This window comes from Tamandua tetradactyla, chromosome 2, assembly GCF_023851605.1.
Source record: "Tamandua tetradactyla isolate mTamTet1 chromosome 2, mTamTet1.pri, whole genome shotgun sequence".
NCBI classification, from domain to species: Eukaryota; Metazoa; Chordata; class Mammalia; order Pilosa; family Myrmecophagidae; genus Tamandua; species Tamandua tetradactyla.
The window spans coordinates 196,463,560-196,484,743 of NC_135328.1; the positions used below are offsets into that span (position 1 = coordinate 196,463,560).

A 21,184-nucleotide genomic window follows, 5' to 3' on the forward strand; every position below is an offset into this window, starting at 1 on the left:
ACCAGCAATGAACAACTAGAATTTGAAATTAAAACTCAATAACATTTATATTAGTACCCAAAATATAAAGTACTTAGGAGTATATCTAACAAAATTGTAATATCTATATGAGGAAAACCATGATATAAGATATATATGAGGAAAATTATAATATTCTGATGAAGTAAATCAAAAAAGATCTAAATAAATGGAAAGATGTTCCATATTCATGGATAAGAAGATTCAATATTGTTAAGATGTGAGTTCTTTCCAGCTTGATCTATAGATTCAACACAATCTCTCTCAACGTCCCAGAAAATTATTTTATGGATATAGACAAACTGATTCCAACATTTAATGGAAAAGGTAAAAAAAAAAAAAGAGTCAATACAATGCTGAAGAACAAAGTTGGAGAACAGCCACAACCTGACTACAAGACTTTGTATAAAACTACAATGACCAAGACACTGACATGAGTGAAAGAATGGACAGGAAATCAATGGAACAGAATAAAGAACACAGAAATAGACATACACAAATATAGTCAATTGAGTTTTGGCAATGGAAAAGGCAATTCAAAGGAGAAGGGACAGTCTTTTTAACAAATGGTACTGGAACAATTGAACATCCATATGTGAAAAAAAAATGAACTTAGATAGAGACTTTAACCCTGTCACAAAAATTGACTCAAAATTGATCATAAATATAAGATATAAAATTAAAAATCTGTAAAACATAGAAGAAAATCTTGGTTACCTTGGGTTTGGTGATGTTTATAGATGTTACTCCAAAAGTAATATACATGAAAATAATTGATAAGTTGGACTTCAGTGACATTAAAAGCTTCTTCTCTGAAAAAGACACTATTAAGAAAATGAAAACACAAGACACAGACTGGTAGAAAATAATATTTGGAAGACACACATCTGATAAAGGACTTGTATCCAGAATATGGGAAGAACACTCAAAACTGAGCAATAAGAAAACAAACAACCCAGTTGAAGAATGGGCAAAAGAGTTCAACAGACACCACACCAAAGAAGATATACGGATGGCAAGCAAGCATATTAAAAGATTCTCAACATCTGTTTTCATTAGGTAATTACAAATTAAAACAGTGACGAGATAACACTACACACTACATTTTAAAGTGGCTTAAATTCAAAAAACTAACAACACCAATTGCTGAGCAGGATGCAGAGCCACAGGAACTCTCTCATCCATTGCTGGTGGGAATGCAAAATGGTCCAACACTTTGGAAGACAGTTTGGCATATTTTCACGAAACTGAACATAGTTTTACCATTAGATCCAGCAATCACATGCCTAGGTATTTACCCAACTGATTCGAAAACTAGTGTACACATAAAATCCTGCATGCAAATATGTACAGCAGCTTTGTTCATAATAGCCCAAACTGAATGCAAACAAGCTGTCCCTCAATAGGTGGAAGGATAGGCAAAAATAGTACATCCATACCATGTAATGTTATTCAGCAATAAAAATAAATGAGCTGTCAAAGCATGAAAAAACAGGGATAAACCTTAAATGCATATTACTAGCATATCATTAAGTAAAAGAAGCCTGTCTGAAAAGATTACTAATTGTATGATTCCACTGAAATGACATTCTGAAAAAGATAAAACTATAGAGATGGTTTTAAAAAATCAGTTCATCACCATATACACTTGCACATCTCAAAGGCACCTCAAACTTAACTTGTCAAAGATACGACTCATTTCTCTTCCATGCCTGATCCTCTGTTATCACAGCCTTTATGAATGGCACCACCATTCACTCATCCAATTACTTGAGTGAGAAACTCAGGAGTCATCTCTTCACCTCCCTCTCCCTTACCTCCAATACCCTGCCTCTCACCAAGTCCTAATGATGCTATCTCCTAAGTGTCCCTTGAATCACCTATTTCACTGCATGTCTGTGTCCACTTGCCTAAACCCAGCTCCATCATCTCTTGTCTGCATGACTGTCACAACTGGTGTCCCTGCATTTACTCTGGTCACCCCATGCCAATTCATTCCCCACCGTTCAGCCATTGTGATGTTTCAAAGGCAATTCTGATACTTCCACTAAAAGACACTTCAGTGGCTTGTCAATTCCCTTGAAGCCTCACATTGTAAAACGTTTGCCCAACTCTCTGGTCAACTCTCAGCACAATAATTCTCCTCACCTCGGGGTCTGGCTTCATCAGCTGACTTTCAGTTTTATGACCATACTATGCTCCATCCCAGCACAGGGTTTTGTACATGCAGTTCCCTCCCCACCCCCCCACCCCAAACCCACCTGCATTCTTACTCCCACCCATCTCATGCACTCAATGCTTATTGACCCAAACATACTCTACCATAGGGAGAAAAAAGAATAGATAAAAGAAAAAGCTGTCCCTGCAACCATCCTCCAGGATTCACAACTCTCAAATAGCAGAAACATTAGCACGTTCAAAAATTAGGGGAACAGTTCAAGGATGAAATAAGGGCAGGATCTGTGCCTGGTGAGGTTCCTGAGAACTAAGAAGGTGCCACTCATATCTCAGCTGCCTTGTCTGGGGGGACCCAGAATTTATTTTCACTATTGACTTTTTATGGTAGCATCAAACACCATCATGTCAATATCTGGTTGTGTGTGTACGTGTGTGTGGACTATGTCCAATGTTGGTGGAATGGGGCACAGTAGTTGTTTCCTCTCCCCACCCTATGTCTACAGTCAGGCCCCTTTCAGCTGTCCCACCAGCCTGGGAGACCAGGGGCAGCTCTTCATTCTGAGATGCTGGTTGGATTTGCTTGTGATGCTTAAGATCTTGCTAAATTGCCTATGACATCGGCTTTCCAGACAAGTTCTTCTTAAAAGCCTCCTCTGTGAGAGAGTTTCCAGTGTCAGTTTCCCTTTGAACATAAATCTTATTCATCTTTGTTCCCATACAGTGCCAAGCACAGTGCCCAGCTCTCAGTAGGAACTTGGACAAATTCTGGTTCGGTTGGACAGTGCTTGAACCAGAAACCAACCACATTTTTAGGGGTTGCATTGGAGCATGAAAGAAACATGTGTATAAATTAAAATCATCATCTGTGAGTTCCCGGAGAGTGCAGCATTTCAAGAAAGCCTTTGGCAAATCTTCTTTGTAAAATATGGTATCTTTTCTATTGTAAATAGCCCTTACTTGTGAGGCTGTGATGCACACACACACAACACACTCATGCACACGTGCACAAATTAGAAAGGTAATATGTTATGATTGTACACAAAAATTAGAAAGGTAATTTATTAGTTATGAAAAGAAAAGACAGAAGAAAGAGAGGGAGTGAGAGAAAAATAAAAAAGCGTAGGGTAAAAGAATCTTCTCCCTGAGGAAATGTACAATCAAGACTCTCTGATATATCCGTATTAATATTTGGGTGTGTTTTAGGAACTTCTCAGATTAAGGGATGGTTCCACTCTGAAGGTCAGATTCAACTTTGATGGTTTTTTTAAAAATCATAAATGAAGGGGAAATTTCAAGACACAGAAAACTAGAGTCTGACCCAAAGGGTTTCTCTTTCCCTGGGAAATGTAGGGTCCAACAACACCCAGATGTCACCCACTGCCCTGATTTCGGCCTTGAAGGGATAGTTTTCAACTTTTAGATGGGACTGGGGCCCCCAAACTGCATCTGTGGAAAAAGAGACTAGAGTAGGAGGGGGCTGCTGCCTCCAATGGAACCTCTACCAGTATCTTTGTCACAGGAGGGTCCTGACCCCTTCTGCTGTCCTTAGGGCAGAGGTGGGGCCAGCAGTGACATCAGCTACAACCCTCAGGGAGGGATTATTATTTTTCTAATCTTCCATTGAAAAGCAGGCATACATAATTTCTAGACAAAGGGTGAGTGTTGGAAAAGAGTTTGCAACTGTTTCAGGTCCTCACCTCTCTATGCAGATATGTAGTCTTTCTTCTGAGAGGGACACAGAGATTAGTGCAGAATTTTGTATTAAAAAATAATATAAAATATCCATGGCCTAGCCCTTCCATCTTCATCCCATGAGAAGGGAAAAGTGCTATGCGAAATAAAGTGGCTGCCTTCAGTGGGTATTGCCAGAAGGGACCTCTTTCTAATATTGGATTTTCCAGGAGACAAAAACAATTGACCTATAGGGGCTTTCAAAAAAATAGAACAATGGAATGGACCTCAGAATTGCAGATAAGCCACACCTGATGATTAAAAACTTCTGCTCCTCTCTTTGTAAGAACCCCTCTATGAAAAATGGAAACTTAACATCAGCCAACCAGAACATTTCTTTGCTTACTTCCATATTTGCCCTATATAAATAAGCTCCCCCTTTGCCCTCAGTAGAACTTCTTTCCACATGTGATTTGGGTGCTGCCTGTTTCATGAATCATTACCTGTTCAAGTAGATTCCCATAATTAATATTTCATCTAATATTTTTTAATAAAGGCAACCTTCAATCATTCAACAAATATTTGTTGGCACCTCTTCTGTGCCAGGAGCACGATGCTAACCACTCATGATACATCAGGGAATAAAGCAAACCAAACAAATTCCCTGTTTATGTAGAACTTCCAGTAAACAAAATAAATAAACAAATAAATCACGCAACTGTTAAAAGGTGATAAGTTCCATGAAGCTGGGAAAAGAAATAGGGAGTGGCTGGGGAGGTCGGGGAAGATGCCATTTTAAATCAGATGGTCAGGGAAAACCTGGAAAGGCATGTGTGCCCAGACTAAGGACCAAGGACTGAGCCATGGAGATGTTTCGGAAAGGAATCAGCAAGTTCAGAGGTCCTTGAGCAGGATCGTGCCTACCATGTTGGAGCAAAAACCTAGAAGGCCAGTGTGATTGGAAGAGAAGGAGCAAGTGGGAGAGGAGTAGGATATGAGGTCAAAAAGGTGGTTGCAAAAGGGGCTTAGCTCATGTAGGGCTATGGGGGGGGGGGGTCCCTTGCCGGGACTCAGGCTTTTACTCTGACTGAGATGGGAGAAACTGAGGGAGCCTAAGCAGAGGAGAGACATGACCTGACAAGTTCACTAGGGTCCCACACAGCCACTCTACGTGCTCTGTAGAGAACAGACTGCGGAGGGTAAGGGAGAGCAGTTAGGAAGCTACTGGATGTTTCAACCCAGTTCTCGAAGAGCACAGGTTGGCATAGCTCCAAGACAAAAGGAGACTTAAGGCACAGAGTTAGACATGAATTTTATTAGGACTTGCGAACAGGAGAAGATTTTTCCCGAATGGCAGCCATTCGGGAAATCGAAGTCAGCACTCCACAAAAGTAGGGCTGCAAGGAAAGAGCTTATAAGGGTTTAGGACAAGGACATTCCATAGGGCATAAAAACAGAGTTTCATCAGGGTTTTATGACATGGGTTCACGATACCATCTGTACATTTTTTTCCTCCTTGAGGTGGGACATTCTTTTCTGCTTATATCCAGGTGATGTAGGCGGCGACATGTCATAACTTACTCTCAATATGGAGGGGGAGCCTGGGCCCTGGGTCTCCACGGTGCAGTAATCCAGGAGGGAGAGGACAGGGATGAAGGACCAGGGAGGAGGTTGTGGAGGTGATGAGAAGTGGTCAAGATCTGGAGATGTTTCAAAAGAAAGCCTGTATAAGAGAATATAATTACTTTTCCCATGATTTTTTCATAGACTGAAAGTTGCCTTTCAATATAGTGACTGCTTATTTTTCCTATCTGCCACAATTTTAATCTCTTTTTTTTGTCCAGCAAGAAGCTAAATTAACTCATTTTGAGATAAAGTTACAGTATAGTTAAAACAAGGGAGAGAGAGAGAGAGAACGGAGAACCAGCAGGTTTGCTAATAGATCTGACGTGGCGTGTGATAAGAAGAGAGAGGTCAGGAGCGACTCCATGTTCCCTATCTGAGCAACTGGACGGATGGGACTACCTCACCTGAGATGAAGGACACTGGGGGGAGGGGCAACAGGTTGAGAAGCAAGGGGGTTGAAGAACAGGATTTCAGCTCGGAATATGTTAAGTTCAAGAAGCCAGTTGGGCATTGTTTGGGCTTGCTATGATGCCAGAATGCAATATACCAAAATTGAGTTGGGTTTTTCGGTGGGAACTTATTAAGTTATAAGTTACAAATCTAAGACCTTGGAAATGTTCAAATTAAGGCATCAACAAGAGGATACCTTCAGTGAAGAAAGGCTGATGGCCTCTGGGTTTCCTCTATCACATGGGAAGGCATGTGGCTGGCATCTGCTGATCCTTCACTCCCAGGTTGCATTGCTTTCAGTTTCTGATTCCAGTGGCTTCCTCTCTGAGCTTCTGTGGGTCCTAAATTGCTCTTTCAGGGACACCTCTCTAGCTCTCTCTCCTGCTGGTCTGCTTTTAGCATCTCAGGCATTTCTCTCCCTCTCTCTCACTCTCTGGGCCCTGTATCAGCACTCTCCAAAATGTCTTTTGTTGTCTTTTCTCTCACTAAAAATCTCCGGGCTCTCTTGGCTTTTACTATCTTTTTATCCTCTCACAAAGCACTCCGATAAAGAAGATCAAGACCCACCTTGAATTGGGTGGGTCACAGCCACAGCTCCATGGAAACAACCTAATCAAAAAGTTCTGCCCACAACGGGTCTGCACCCACAAGAACGGACCAGAAGAACATGACTTTTCTGGGGTACATAACAAATTCAAACCAGCACAGACATCTAAGTGGAGATGTGAGTAGGTGGTTGGATGTACAAGCCTGGAGTTCAACAAGAGGTCCAAGCTGAGACGTACATTTAGGATCCACCAGCATGTGAATGACATATAAAGGCCATAAGTCTGGTGAGGTCCTCAAGACAGTGAGTGAGGATAAGTAGAAGACTAAGGACAGAGCCCTGGGGGAGTGCAATTTGACACACTGAAGAGTCAAAAAGAGAGAACTCTCCAATTTCTCTCCCTTCGTTTTTCTTTAACTCTACCAGAATTTCATCCCCTCACACTCCACCACACTTCTCTGAAAGTCCCCAATGACCTCCACAGTCCTGTAGCAGGAAACAAAAGTAGCAGGAGAAGGTTAATTCTGACTTATTTTGTTTTGGAGGATTGGGTAAATAATTGCATGTTTTTACACTCATGGGAATGATCCAGGGGAGAATGGAACATTGATGATGCAGGCAAAAAGGGGAAGGATCTCAGGCACAAGGGGCGTTGGATAAGGGGATGAAGAATTCATGTGATCAGAGGGTCTCAGACCTAGGACCAATTTTCCTGAGGGTCTCCCAGTGCAGGTGTATATCCAGATATATATCTGGTACACACCAGGATTATTGGAATTTTGATGCAAAGTAGCATCACGATGTTCACATTTTTCAGCTACCTATTTATATATTTATTCAAAAACATATCATGTATATTTTCCCAAGTCAGAGCATAGGGGGAAATCATTTTAATAGCTGCTTAGTATTCAATAGTATGGAAGTGCTATAATTTATGTAATCAATCTCCACTGATGGATATTTAGATTTCTCCAATTTTGCTATTACAAATAACATGTGGTGAAGATTCTCACATGATTGTATATGCTTGAGTACTTCAGAAGTATTGTGTCCTAGAGGTTGACGTGCTAGGACAAGAGGTACATGCATTCTGAATTTTGATAGATGGTGTCCAAATGTCCTCCTCTAAGGCTACCCCAGCACACATCCCACCAGCAGGACTGAGATTGTGAGTCTGACATGGGGGCTTGGGTTTAAATTTGGACTTTTATAGCAGATATGCTTAAAGTCAGGTTCAACTTTAAAATGGTGTCAGAAACATAATGAAGAAACCATTATCCCCTTATGTCCATGCTGAATGGGGATGGTATGGAAAGCTGAAGAGGCAGAGATTTGAAAGAGGAAAAAGAAAGAGGCAGACAAAGGTGGATGGTACAGATTTGGGATGTTGTGGGACAGTTGGGGGAGGGCATCAGGGTTCTAGCCACACCCAGCAGTCCACTCACTGTGGGGCCCTGGCAAGAGGCTCCATACCTGTTCACAAGAACAAATGTACCAGCTGTGAAGATCCAGTGAGGGAACAATATGAAATTGAGATTATAAATGTTGGGGCAGACCTCAGGCTTCCTGACAGTTCTCTTCCTCTTCTTTCTTGTCCGGGACAAAAATTCCTCCCACTTAAAATATGACATTTCCCATGCTCCTCTGCAGCTGATCATGTGACACAGCTCTGACCAATGAAACGGAAGGAAAGAGTCCAGCAGGGTTTTCTGGGAAAGCTCCCTGGGAAACCATAACCTTCTGGTCTCTGCCCTGACCAGCTACTGCATGTCCTTAAAACTGAACCGCAGGTCCAGTGTGGCATCCAGGCCTCTGCAATTTCAGGGCTATGTGCAGGTGCCCAGGAAGCCAAGTGAAAGAGAGGAGGAGACTGAGTCTTCAGGACTGCCACCTCCAGATGCCTATTCAGTGAGCAAAAGAGCCCCTTAATTGGTTTACCCCTCTGTTCATCATGTTCCTGTTATCCTCTCTGTGATGCCATCCTCTAATGGTACAGTGGGAGCACAGGGTGGTGACACACAACAGATTGGACTGTAGGACACCCCCCCACCCCCTCCCCATTTCTTCCCAACTGTGCGATGGGGCCAGACATACTGGCTTCTCTGAGCCTTAGTTCCCACATCTGTAACTAGGGCAACAGTCCCAGTGACACCAGCCTCGCAGGGATTAAATGAGAATAAAATGATGTAAACTCTGCAAACGCTTCTCTCCTAAGATGAAAGGAGGGCGAATACTGGTCCTGAACTCTTATTGGTCATCAGTGTTACCTTGGAAGAATCGTAACCTCTTTTTGGTCTCATTTTTAAATGGGGGAAACTAACTTATCTTGCAAAAGGTAAGACTGTTCACAGGAAAGACATTCATGTGTGAGTACAGGATGATGGGTAGTCTATACCAGGGACACTGATGATCACAGCCCCCAGCACGTGAAGCCAGCAAGGCCCAGTGCTGTTGTGGGGAGAGCTTTATATTGGGAGCCTTTCACCTGGAACACTCTGCCTGCCTTGGAAAGGCCCTTCCTTCCATGGGCCTCAGTTTCCCCCTCCCTTGTAAAAGGCAGGGTTTTGACCAAATGACCAGGAAGGGTCACACCATCTTTCCTACTCTTACAGTTGTTTCTCTTTTCACAGACCCACATAAAGGAGGAAGTGGGTGGCAGAGATTAGCGCCAGCCATAAGATTGGAGCATGAGGTGTGAAGGATCACCGCATTTTACCAGGGAGGTCACCAGGCAGGCCCAGCTGTGGACATCAGCTGAGACAGTATCTACCAGTGTTGGGGAGAGGGCACAGATGAGGACAGGGCAGTGATGAGGACATGGTCCCCTTTCCCTTCTACCCAGGCAGGTGGACTCTGGCCCAAGCAGTACTTGCCTGGGCTTGAAGAGGGCAAGGCTCACCCTGTAGGGAGTTCAGTGTAATTCAAAACAGCCCTGACAAAATAAACACCCACTGGAATGAGCTCTGTCTGGGAAGACCCAGGTCTTCCACTAAGAGCTCTGTGACCTTGAGACAGTCACTTAACCCCTCTGGGTCTCTAATGCTTTATCTGTAAATGTGAAGGTATCAGACCAGGTACTTTTGAAGGTCCTTCTGACGCTAAGATCTAGGATTCTAAACTTTAGGATAATAGTTGCAATCTCATTAGATTATTGGGAAGATGAAATTAACCATGTTCCATGGATATCAGGATTTTCTCTTCCCTCTGTCCCTTGGTTTCTGCTAACATATCTGCTTTTCTTGTCCTCCACCCCAACCCCCAGTAGAGGATATCCATGGGTTTTTACTGCTCAATTCCCATGCATCCTTTTACTGGTAAAGCTGAGCCCAGAATTTCTCACTGCCCTTCTCTCAGCCCACTTCTGGTTTAAACTGGGTGACCCTCCCTTGTTCCCACCAGATTTCCAGGATTGGTCCTGACTGAATTAATCAAGCAGTACATTCCATCACATTGGCCTTCACAATTGTTTTAGTGGTGGCAATTTGACCCTTAGAGCCAATAGGAGTTAGCCCAGGACATTTATTATTATTATTATTATTATTATTATTATTATTATTATTATTATACTGAACTTGTGGGTTATAGAACAATCATGCATAAAATACAGGATTTCCATACACCGCCTGTACCAGTTTGAAAAGATTAAGTGCCCTAGAAAAACCATGTTTTAATCCTGATCCATCTTGTAGAGACAGCTTCTTTTAATCCCTATTCAGTACTGTAGGTTGGAAACTTGATTAGGTTATCTCCACAGAGATGTCATGCCCAATTGTGGGGTCCATTTGATTAGAGGGAGATGTGACTCCACATTCCAGGTGGGTCTTGATTTGCTTACTGAAATCCTTTAAAGGAGGAAACATTTTGGAAAGAGCCATGAGAATCACAAGAGCCCACACAGCCAGACCTTTGGGGAGGAAGAAGGAAAATGCCCCTGTGGGAGCTTCACAAAACAAGAAACCTGGAGAGAAAGCTAGCAGACTTCGCCATGTTCACCATGTGGCTTGAGAGAGAAACCCTGAACATCATTGGCCTTCTTGAGCCAAGGTATCTTTCCCTGGATGCCTTAGATTGGACATTTCTGTAGCCTTGCTTTAGTTGGGATATTTTCACAACCTTAGAACTCTGGACTTGCAACTTAATAAATTCCCTGTTTTAATAGCCATTCTGCTTCTGGTATATCACATTCTGGAAGCTAGCAAACTAGAACACCACCCAATTATTAACATGCTGCATTGGTGTGATACATTTGCTACAACTGATGAAAGAATTTTTATGATTTTTTTTATGACTATTAACAATAGTCCATGGGTTTTTTATTAGCTATTGGGGAACAGAAGCTCTCTTTTCTCTGTTGGACTTTAGTCTGGATGGAAACCATCAGGCCACCAAGAATGGGGACCTGAGAGTGGCCTTTCACAGGAGAGAGATGCTAAATGACAGAGAAGGTCTCAGTGGCATCATTTGAGCCTCTGTAACAAACTCTAACTAAAGGCCCCTCCGTCCTTCCTGAGCTTTTCAGTGGCATAAATCAATCAATCCCCTCCTGAGCTCAAGCCAGCTTGGCAGAGTTTTCTGTCACAGGATATGAAAGAGCCCCTGACGGCTCTCCCCGCTTCCTCCCCCACCCCTCTCATCCAACACTGAAGTCTCTAAACTGAAGCCTACATAAACCTTTGCTCTCTCCGCCTTTTCTCTGGGGGTTAGTCACATTCCTCTCCTGTGGCCCCCTTCCCCCTTTTCTTCCCTCCCACAGAGGAAGCCACAGAAACCACCCTGTAATAACATCGCCAAGGGCGAGGGCGCATTAACGCAGCACTCTAATGAACAGAGCAGCTCTGTGGCTGCCAGACCTGGCCCCACACAGCGACAGGGAGAGCTGCTGAGTTAGCACTGTGGGTTCTGGCCTTGACTTGCTTTCCTCCAGCAGGAGGCTGGTTTAGCTGTGAGGCCACTGGCCAGATTTGTAAGGCACTGGAGAGGGGCATTAAGCAAGCAATGCGGAGTCAAGGCCAGATTTAGAAGAGGTCTTAGAGAGAACACATTCTACAGATACGTAGAAAGCCCAGAGAGGGTCAGAGAATTGCCCCAGGCTACACGGTGACTTTGAGCCAGAGTTGGGCCCAGAACTTAGATTCCCAGTTCTGAGTCCAGTTTCTCCTTTTACTCTGCCCATTGGCCTCCAAGGATTAGATCTATTTCTTCCCCAATCCCCTCCTTCTCCTTTCCTTCTTTATGATTCTGAATATAGCTGTAAGCAGCTCCTCCCATAATATGCCTAGAAATCTATGCCACGCTGAACACCCCCCCATCAAGTCTGCTCGGTCCTTCTCCCATTAGCAAGTCCTGCAATGGTAGATGCAGAGAGGATATGTTGGGGCAGTGGCAGCATTGGCTACACTGATTCCCAGGCCCTGGGCCCCTCATTCTGAGCTACCTGGAGCCATGCTCCTTTTCTCATACTTTACAGACCCTGATCCAACCCTATAATGCTAGCCAGGATCCCTCATCAGCACTAGCCCCTGGGTCCCCATGGTGGATGGAGTTTTGCCCGTAGGACACACCCATGTTCTCTCCCTTTCGTTGGCCTGATCTTTCTGGCCATCTCTCACCTGCCCCAAAGTCTCTCTAAATATTGAGTCTTATTTCCCATCATCTAAGGCTGGGGTTGCCCCAAAGCTTTCTTGCCTACTCTGGCAGGAAAGTCTATTGCCCGAACCCCTGATTCTCCACATCTGGCTCACGTCCATCTCCCCATCTTCCTGGTGCCCCGTGGTACCCAAAGCATCTCAAGTGATCAGCAATGGGACAGATGAGGGTCGGAAGGCAGGGGTCTCCACCACTGCCACCAAGCACAGCAAGCCATCTGCATACCCTAAGCAACTCAATGACAACTTGCTTCTTTTAAGCACCTACTGTGTACTAGGTACTGTGCTGGGAGCTACCCGTCAATCCTCCCCTGTGACCCTCACAGCTACCTGGGAGGGAGGGTTTGTCAGGTCTCCTTTCCAAGTGGGGAGACTGAGTTCTGAGAGGTTATGTCACTGGCCCAGGTCACCCACCTGACCCCTGAGGAACTCTGAAGAGGCTCTTATAGAAAAAGAAAGTGAATACACAGTTGCCTCTGCCTGCAGAGATGTGGTTTTCAGTAAGTTGCAGATACAACCCCTTCATAAATCTTTCCTGGCTGTTGTTTGCATGGAATCATTCCAGCGATCCTGGTGAGTAAATGTCAGAGATTGTCTCTTGGAGTCATAGGCCAGTGGCCATCTGGCTGGCAGACACTGTTGGGAAGGCCCAGCTCTGCTCCCCAAGGGGGACTTGTTTAACTGACAGTCATTGGTGCATTGTGTCTCAAGGGAGGCTTGCTTTACTTAGGACTTCCTGATGATCACAAGATGGTTTGTTATCAAAATTGATATATGGAGGTTAAAAGCCTTTGGGTGAAGACCTCAATGTTGGACTGCTGGACTCAGGCAAAAATGCAAGGCCAACAATTAACCATTTGGGTTAAATATAATGACTGTCATGAAATTTTAATTGAGCTCTTATTTGTGTGAATAATTGAGCCAGAATTCAAGTGAGCTGACTTCCTCAGGCCTGCTCTTGAAAGAAAGCTGGAGCCACCACTGCTTCAGGAGCAGCATTGGTGGAAATCTGCAAAGGCTCCAGGTACTGAGGGAACAAAGACGGTCTTCACCCTTGCCAGACCCAGGAGCTACACCATTGTATCTCTTTCCCAGGAGATCATTTTCTCCCCCTTTCCTTCTCTGATTGACCCAGCAGGAAGTGGCAGGTGAGAGGAGGAGATGGAAGGAAGAGATAGAAAAGCATGTGGCTTGGAGGTTGGAGCTTGGAGTCCAGTTGATCCTAAGGTATAAGTCATGACTCCATACCTTGGTACCTGCCTGATCTCAAACAACTTCACTTTGCCTCTTTGGGCTTCAATTTCTTTCTCTGAAAAATAAGGACTAGAGCCAGAGGGTGACCTCTCTGAGAGGAGTGAAACAGGGCAAGGGGCGGGGAGAACGCAGGGCTGGTTGGGGTTGAGGGGCCCCCCGCTATGCAGGGGCTGAGGGGGAGCAGGGCCCGGCCTTTCCCCTCTGCAGCCCCCACCCAGGGCCGGCCTTCATAGAAGCAAGCACAGGGCCTCGCCTCAGTGCCCCCCTCTCTGGAGAGATCCCGCTACACCGACACCCTCCTCTGCACCCCCTTTTTCCCAGTGTCTTGGGGCTCATCCCTCAGTAGATGGCCCGTGAGAGAGGGAGCTGAGGAGAGAGCAGGAGCGTCCCCCCATCCCCCTCCAGGCAAAGCTGTCATCCCCAGGTGGGAGGACAGTAACCCCAACACCAGATCTCCCTGAGAGGGGCAGACGAGGTGGGGACCGGAGCAGGGAAAGCCATATCACGCAGCCCAGAAAATGACCCAGAACCCAGTAGTCCCCTCCAGAAACAAGTGCCCTAGAGAGTAAGAAGATCAAGGCACACGGCCCTCGCTTTGCCCTCCAGTCTGGAGCCCCCAGCCCTTCTTCCCCCCCAGCACGGGTTTCAAGTGCATTGTTTTTCTCTGCTTGATGAAGCGTAATTCATGTAAGGCTCTCTGATGGTTATTTCATGTCTCCAAAGCATACTCTTCATGGGAAGATCAATTCCAAGAAAGCACTTAAAATCTGTGGAAGTCAGACCTGGTAACAAGTGCTAAGTGGCCCATCCCTCACCCAGGGGTCTTTGACTAAGACCAAAAGATGATGAAATCTGAGCAAGCTGCTCTGCAGGGGCGCTGGCATTTACAACAAGGCTTTACAAGTTTTAATTATTTTTCTTCCAGCTGAAATTAAAGTTCATGTACAAGTCCAGAGAGGATGGTTAAGAGGGCAGAGAGCCAGTCAGCTCTAGGCAGTGTAGAGAGGTCACCTCTGGAGAGGGGGCTCCACTCCTCAAAGACGGTGACAGCGTCAGGGATGCCGTGGATCCCAGCGCTGCGTGGGCAGGGGGAATGAGGACTCCCCAAAGGCCACCTCCGTGCCACGTTCACTGGGTAAGTAATGGAAGAACAGGTAGAGGATTCATTCTAAACCCAGAAGCCATTTCTGGGGAAAGAGAGAGGGCCTAGGAGCAAAGCTTGGAGGGGGAGGAACAGACCCCAAATTCTGAAAGATTCATGATGGGGTTGCTAAAAGGAAGCAAAATCCAAATTCTCATCTGATATCAGAATCCCTTCAATGAAAATAAAATGTAACGACATCCTTTTCCAGCCACCAGGATCTTATAGGTTAATGCTTTTTATGTGTTACTTCATTTAAACCTCATCATTACTCAGTGGGTTAGGTGATTATTATAACTCCACATTACAAATGAGGAAACTGAGTCTCAGAAAGGGGAAATCCTTTGCCTTAAAACACATAAGATGTGGTTCAAATCCAGATCTGTCTGAGGCCAGAACCTGAGCATTGCACTGTTATGTCTCCTCCTAACTCATGCTTGCATACCTCCAAGGATGGGGAGCTCACCTCCTCTCAAAGTAGAGGGACTCCATCTTCCAAGAGCCTTGACTGTTGGAAAGTCCCTTCCTTCAGGCTGAGGGCATCTACTTCCTCCTCCACGTGGCAACCCTTTTCTGTATTCAAAGACAACTACCTCATTCTTCCAGAAATGTTCTATTCCCAGGTTCTACAATCCTACCCCTTCAGAGTTCCTTATCAAATAGACCCTTCACCAACCAGCTGGTGTTCCTTTGGCCAAACTCTAGTCTCCTGTCTCCCTTTGACATTGTTTGACAGAACTGGATGCAGTTCTCCAGGGAATGACTGCCTAGGGCTGGGCATAAATGAAGCGCTGTCTGTCCCAAGGATCCAGCAGGGCCCTGGGCCAAGTTCCCCCCTTTTTCTGCAGACTTCCTGAATGAGGATGCCTCTACCCAGTCATGGGGCAGGTTGTAGCCCACTGAATAAACTCTCTGATCCCCTGCCCTGGTCACCTGATTCTTGTTAGTAAGGCCATTGAAATGATTTTTTAAATAATTGACATAAAATAAATGACATGTATTTAAAATGTACAATGTGAGTTTGACGTAAGTGTATGTCCATGAAACCAACACCACAATCAAGATGATCAACATATCCATCACCCCAAAAGTCTCCTCGTGCCCCTCGATAAGCCTCTGTCCTGCCCTCCCCTGGCTTCTCCCTGTTACCACCCCTGGGCAATCCCAATTTGCTCTCTGTCACTAGATGATTTTCCATTTTCTAGAATCTCTTGTAGGTGGAATCGCATGGAAGGTAGCCATTTTGGGGGAGGGGGGGGCATGGGCAGGCACCAGAAATCGAACCCGGGTCTCCGTCACGGCAGCCGAGAACTCTGCCTGCTGAGCTACCGTGGCCCACCCTAGAATGTAGCCTTTTATGTCTGGCTTCAGTGTATTTATTTTGAGTTTCATGCATGTTTTTGCATTAATTTAATTATTGCTGAGCAGTTGCCATTGTATGGATTGACCACAGTTTGCTAATTCCTTCATTTACCGATGGACATTTGGGTTGTTTCTAGTTTGGAGCTATCATGGATAAAGTTGCTATGGACATCCATGTTCCATTGTGCAAACAAGTAGGAGTAGAATGGCTGGACTGTAGGGCATGTGTTTAACTTTTTATGAAATTGCTGAACTGTTCTCTAAAGCATTTGTATAATGTTACATTCCCACTGGCAGAATATGATAGTTCCATTTCCTTCACATCTTTACCAAAACTAAGTGTGATCTATCTTTTTAATTTTCACCATTCTAGTAGATGTATAGAAGTATGTCATTGTGGTTTTAATTTATGTTTTTCTAATACTAAAGGAGCTCAGCGTATTTTCATGTGCTTATTTATTTGCCATTCATACATCTTCTTTGATGAAGTAGTCAAATCCTTTGCCTATTTATTATTGGGTTGTTTGTCTTGAAAATTTTTATATTCCCTAGATATAAGTCTTTTATCAGATGTATGCTTTGTAAATTTTTCTCCTAGTATAGGCTTGTATTTTACTTCAAAAAGAAGTTTTTAATTTTTATAAAGTCCTATTTACCAGTTTTTCTATTATGGATCACGTTTTTGAGTCATATCTAAGAAAGCTTTTCCTAACCCAAGGTTACAGAGGCATTTTATTAATATTGAGTCCTCCAACCATGAATAATGATAATGATTCACGAATATACATGAAAATGTATATCTCTGCATTTATTTGGGTTTTCTATAACGTCTCTCAACAATGTTTTTAGTTCAGAGTGTACATCTTACACATCAGATTTGTCCCTAATTATTTCATATTTTTAAGTTGTTATAAATGGCACTTTTTTCAATCTCTAATATTCATTACTAATATAGAATATAGAACTACAATTGATTTTTCTAAATTGATCTTCTATCCTGAAACTTTGCCCACTTATTAGTTCTAACAACTTATTTTGGATTTTCCAAAGGAAAATGATCGTCATATTGTGTGAAAATTAAGTTCTACGTTTTCCTTATCCAAATACGTTTTATTTATTTTTCTTGCTTTATTGCACTGGCTGGAATTCCCAGAACAATATTCAATAGAAATGTGGAATGCAGACATCCTTGTCTTTCTCTAGATCTTAAGTAGACAATCTTTCACCATTAAATATGTATGATGCTAGCTTTAGGTTTTCATAGATGCTTTTTATCAGTTTGCAGAAGATGCCCTCTTTTCCCAGTTTGCTGAGAGTTTTTATAAGGAATAAATGTTGGATAAAAATGAGATTTCAAAATATGAAAAATATGTTGGAAAAATGACCACAATACTTACCAACTATCTGTATCCCGGTCCTTTGAAATGTGACTTTGGAGCTCCTCCCATCACTGGGTGAGTTCTATTTCTCCAACTCTTAAATCTGGCCTTGTCCTGTGATTTGCTTAGGCCCACAGAATGTGGAAGAAGTGGTGTATCAGTTCCCAGTCTATGCCTTTCTTTTGAACTTTTGTGTGTTTCCACCCTCTCCTTTGAACTTTTGTCTTTACAATGAGGATGCATTTGAGCTGGGCTGCTATAGGATGAGGCCACATGAAACAGAAGTGAGCCATCCCAGCTGAGGCCATTCTAAACCAGCCAGCACCCAGCCAGTCTACCAGCTGGCTGCAGGCACATGAGCACATTCAACCAAGATCAGCCAAACCCTCCCCAATCAGCAAAACCACCTCCAAACTACTGAGCTTAAAAAAAAATACTTCTTATTTTAAGCCAATAGATTTTGGGATGTTTATTATGCAGCAACAACTGATTGATACACTATCTATCTTTCACTGCAAAGCTGTCAGACTCCCTACTCATACATTTCATTTAGTGCCTTAACTCTTCTGAATTCTCTCTTCATCACCGTCTTTGTTTCTGAAATTCCACTGGAGTTTCTCCAACACTTGGAGAAACTATAATTAGGTTGCTAGAACCTATTTCTCCCTTTCATATGTCCTTTATTCAATGTTTAATGTGTACCTACTTTATATGCCAAGCAAAAAGAATAGTGAATGAATATTCACTATTCATTTTGGTGGCCCTGCCACCAAAGAACTTACAGGGAATATGAGAATTAAATAAATAATTGCAGAAATAATTACAGTGAAATTAAATGTAGCTTTTCACCCAGAATTCGTGCTTTTTAGCATGTGAGGTACACCAACCTGAAATTAAGTTGCAGCAACACTGCTCAGCCAGAATGCTAAGAGCCCACTTTATGAAAAAGCAGCTGCTCACAGGAAGGGGAGCTCACCCAGAGAAATAAATAGGTGGGCTCATTCTGCATGGTGGGAAATCAGCTTCAAGAACAGGGGTCATACACAGGGCTATGCCAGGTTCCTTGGGCTTCTGCTGACATATGAGCAAGATTAGGAAGAGTCAAGTCTACTTCATCCCTCCCACCCTGGAGTCATAGCCTGTCTTAGAGTCAAAGCAGGGGGTAGAAGATCTGGCAGCCATTTTCCAGATACCTGTCGCTTGCAGGGAAAACAAATACTGTCCAGTGGGACCTGGTGATGTGAAAGGCAATGTGGCAAGGAGGGAAATCATCATCCTTTGGGCCAGACAGGTCTGGGTGTGAATCTTGGCTCTTATGAGCTGTGTGACCCTGGGACAGCCACTCAGCATCTCTGAGCCTCAGTTTCTTCACTTGACACATGGGGCTAATAATAAGTTATCTCAGGGATAACTTGCAAGAAATAAATGAGATTTTGAACATGAATGTCCATTCCCTTATTAATGAATGGAGTAGCAGACACTGAGATGAGAGTTTGGGGCTATAAATATATGAATTTCCTTTTTTTTTTTTTTCTAATCTTAGTTCAACCTTGGACCAGGCTCCTAGCTGTCCCCAGGAGAAGGCAACTAGCCCAGCACACACAAGTAGAAGTCACCTACTCCATGCCACAACCAAATTGTCTTCTGTGCCTCTCCAGTGGCTCTGCTTCTGTCTCAAATCCTTCCCACTCTTCTCTGTTCCCACTTTTGGACCTGAACTCTCTCCATTGCCCTAAGGTCATCTCCCCCACTTGGCTGTGACCTTTTTTGATGTGGGACACCATGTTGAGGTCACCTTGTATCCTCATGGCACCCAGAACGTGTGTGTGTGGTTGTGGGACCTGGGACTGTCCCTCACTGCTGGTCTGAACATCAAGAAGGGTAAGTCTCCTCTTCCACACCCCACCAGCTCTAATTCAGCCTCTTTCCAAGGACCAAATCCAGCTGGATGGACCAGGAGCCCATGCACAGAAGGAAGGACTCGTGCTTTCTGGGCGCCCACTTGGGAAATGCACCTTGATTGGCTCATTCCATCCTCACAAGAGGAAAGGCCTGTAGGTTGGCAACACACATTTCTGTTTTGTTGTTAAAGACACTGAAACTCAGAGAAGTAACTAGCCCAAGGCTCACGCTAGAATATTTCTGATCCAGGATTTAATTCAAGGTCTCTCTGGCTCCCAAGCCCTGTGATTTGCTTTATACCTTCTGGCTTCTTTGTGTGGTCATGGAGAGAGTTTGTCCCCACACAGTTATAATTAAGATAGCACAGAGTCCTGGAGTGGTGGAGTCGGAGAGCTTTGCAGACAGACCACCCGGAGGGAGGCCACGTGGGGCTGGGCCGAGTCTCAGCACTCCCGCTCCCCAGCGGGGTGATATAGGGAAGACGCCAACCCCCTCTCGGACTCATCTGCGATCCTGAGTCAAAATTCCTATCTACCCAGTTTTGTTTTGTTTTTTTAGGGTCTCGGGAGAATAATAATGGGAAAGCACCAGCATGGTGCTTGGCGCAGTAAGGATGGGCTGAAACTGGACCCAGTCTATGGGATGGGGGTGGGGAGACCTGGGACCAGGGTCTGGTGTCCTGATGCCTAAATACTGACCCTCCGGCGGACCCCAGTGCCCTATTTCAGAGGCTAAAACAAGCTGCTTCATCGGGCCACCAAGAGTGAATCCTATCAAGGCAGCTCTTCCCTGGGCCACATGCTCTTTGACAAACTTTTGCACATGCTGGAATCAGGGCTCCATCCCCTGGGGTAATTGTAGCCCCGCCCCACCCCACCCCCAGCAGCCCAGCAGCAGCCCTTTCTCCACCCACCTCCCTCCTTCCCTCCCTGGAGGATTCCAGACCAAGGCCCTCTGGGGACTATTGCGTGTTCCTCGTGATGACATCCATTAGTCTATCTGGCATCAATACTGTTCTCAGTTTAATACGTTCAACTTAATGCAGCATCTATTTTCTGTTAGAAAACTCCTGAAGAAGCATGTTTTCTCCTGAGAAGCTAAACTGATGAATAGGTTAATCCTAGGCTTGAAAAGCTGACCAAGAAAATGAATCTAACAGGCTCCTTCTTCTTCAGATATGGGCTGAGCTTGAATTGATGTGAGTTAAACTTGTCATTTCTTAGAGAAGAAGCGGGAAGAAGCTCCCACTTGGGTGTGTGATTTATCCTCATTCACCTGCTCACTTCCCTCTCCCTCTCCCCATCCCACCTCCAGCTCCAAGTCCAAGATGAGAACAGGCCGAGGACCAGTGAACAAGGAGGGAGAAAGCCCCTGATACTGAGCAGCCAGAAAGTCTAGAACAGAAAAGGGGTGCCCTCACGTGACAGCAGAGTCAGCAACCCCAGTAACCCAGCTCTGTGGGGTTCACTGTTGCAGCCACAGTGCCTGGTACCTGGTGGGCATTCCATGGATATTTCTTGAATGAATGAAATTGATGCACCACCCATGGTGATTCTTACTGTTATTCAAGGAATCCCATAACCCTAAGAAAGAGGAGATGCCCAGTGTCCCAGACACAGCTATGGGATGAGCCAGCATTCGGTGACTCGTGGACCAAGGGCCAAGGATGACCCAAAGGCCAATTTTCCTTGGTGGCTGACCAGTGGCTACACCCACATCCCTCTCCCTGAAGCCTCTGGGAACCACTGCAGCCATAAGAGATGGCAGCCAGCACACACTACCCTTCCTCCCAGAAATTGTCCTCAGGCCATGCTGATTTGATGTCAATCCCTACCTAGAAGTCAGGCAGCGAGAAGGGGCTCAGCACCCTGCCTGTACCCACTGTACTTACTCATGGACCAAAACTCACTCAGGGCAAGTCGAGCTCTGTTCTCGATGCATTCATAGTCAGGGGTGGGGTAGTTTGCCAACTCTCACAGAGCATTGAAATGGTCTTCAGGTTAAGAAAACT

At 44.6% G+C, this 21,184-nt stretch overlaps 2 long non-coding RNA genes across 3 annotated transcripts; one reads left to right on the plus strand and one right to left on the minus strand.

Moving 5' to 3' along the window:
• Positions 1-5,162: 5,162 nt before the first annotated feature.
• LOC143663967 (uncharacterized) lies at positions 5,163-15,117 on the minus strand. Its single transcript, XR_013166258.1, has 3 exons — positions 14,997-15,117; positions 5,449-5,590; positions 5,163-5,264 (listed from the first exon to the last, which is right to left on the minus strand). It is a non-coding gene; the product is annotated as an uncharacterized LOC143663967 (long non-coding RNA).
• LOC143663970 (uncharacterized) lies at positions 12,711-15,478 on the plus strand. Of its 2 annotated transcripts, XR_013166262.1 has the most exons (4): positions 12,711-13,159; positions 13,271-13,362; positions 14,315-14,524; positions 15,267-15,478. It is a non-coding gene; the product is annotated as an uncharacterized LOC143663970 (long non-coding RNA). The 2 variants fall into 2 exon arrangements; XR_013166260.1 differs by having other exon boundaries at positions 12,711-13,362.
• Positions 15,479-21,184: the final 5,706 nt, after the last annotated feature.